Here is a 1447-nt window from a genome sequence, read left to right on the forward strand (position 1 = left end):
ACCTCGGACTCCGATGGCCTCGCCTCGTTCTCGGGCTTCCCGAGCCTAGATCTCAAAACCCTCATAGAGACCGCTGGAGATTTGACCCAGATTCAGGCACAGATCGACCTCGTCGGGACTTTCTTTGGGTCACCTCTACCCGCTTACCCGTTGCCCAAATCGATATCTCTCGACGACCCTTTATACATCTGCCCATCACCGAAGTTGGGTTTCAATTCGAGCAGTTCGCCAATTGGAGTAGTCGCGAATGTTTGGGAGCAGGATGAGGAGGAGGAAGAGGAGGAGGAGGAGGAGGGAGGGGGGAGGGGGTTAAGAGCAGGATAAGTTTTTTATAATGGAGTTTTATGCAAAAAATCTTATCAACACTAGTCGGAACAGTAACTCCGGCCAAACTTAAGGCCAATATGGCGCCGGAGTTGAAAATTTATACCAATCTGACAAAACTTAAAAAAAATATACCAAATTGTCACCAAGCCTCAAGAATTTATACCAATCTGGCCATTTTTCCCCAAAAGAAGTACTGAAAGCTGATGGTCAAACTTCATTTTTTGTAGAAATTCAGTAAAAAGATTAGACAGAGTAACAAAAAGGAAAAATAGAAAAAATAAAAAAATTTGAAAATACAGCAGGAAACTAGGGGCTCAATCTGGATGCATCTGACTCAGCCAGGAAAGAGATTTATAAGCCTGTTTCTTCTCCCTTCGATCCTCACTCAAAGAGAGAGAGAGGGGTCCGGATTAATTCACCTCCTCTCCAAAAATACATAAAAATGGACTAAAATTTATGGCTTTCTCTTCTTCTTCTTCAACCTCAACTTGTTTGTTGTTACAGTGAGGGGGCAGAGAGAGAGAGAGAGAGAGAGAGAGAGAAGGAAGAAGCCCAAGTGAGAATTTGTGAAGTGCCCATCATCAGGTATTTTTTTCTTATGACTGAAATAATGTAATGTCTCTTTATGAATATTGAAGGAAGGTTTTAGTTTAAAAAAAAATGTTTCTGGGTTTTTTTCTTCACTCTGTTTCCAGTTTATGGGCTATCATGGATTCAGCTTTTTTATGATTTCTGTAGGATTTTTAGTTGGTTTCTGAGGTTGTTCAACCTTCAGAGAGATAAAAGGTTTGATTTTTATTTTTGGGGAGGAAAAAAAAATTGAAACTTGGAGTTAATTTATCTCACGGCCTGATCTTTATCTCATTTTCTCTTACTCATATCCAAAATGATTCTTTAAAATCCTTGTTTCATTTTGATGTTTCTCTCCGCTATGGCCTTTACAGAGAGTTTTCGTCTTTTATTTTTCTTCTTTTTTATTTCTTTGATTGGTTTTTTAATTCTTTCGAGACTTAAGGAAAGCCCATGTGGTTGCAGTCTTTAAGGCTGCAGTTTCTCTGCAGCTCCCAAAAGAATGGTTTTGGTATTTGTGATTTGTTTCTCGCTACTTTTTGAAGACCTT

General features: G+C 39.4%; 1 protein-coding gene across 1 annotated transcript in view; it reads left to right on the forward strand.

Moving 5' to 3' along the window:
* Positions 671-1447, forward strand: part of LOC109851248 (probable methyltransferase PMT17) — a 6592-nt gene continuing 5815 nt past the window's right edge. Inside the window, exon 1 of the mRNA XM_020421289.1 lies at positions 671-912. The gene's annotated coding sequence lies outside the window, so the exon portion shown is untranslated. The remainder of the gene's footprint in view (positions 913-1447) is intronic.

The sequence above is a fragment of the Asparagus officinalis genome, chromosome 8, assembly GCF_001876935.1.
Source record: "Asparagus officinalis chromosome 8, Aspof.V1, whole genome shotgun sequence".
Classification (NCBI taxonomy): Eukaryota; Viridiplantae; Streptophyta; class Magnoliopsida; order Asparagales; family Asparagaceae; genus Asparagus; species Asparagus officinalis.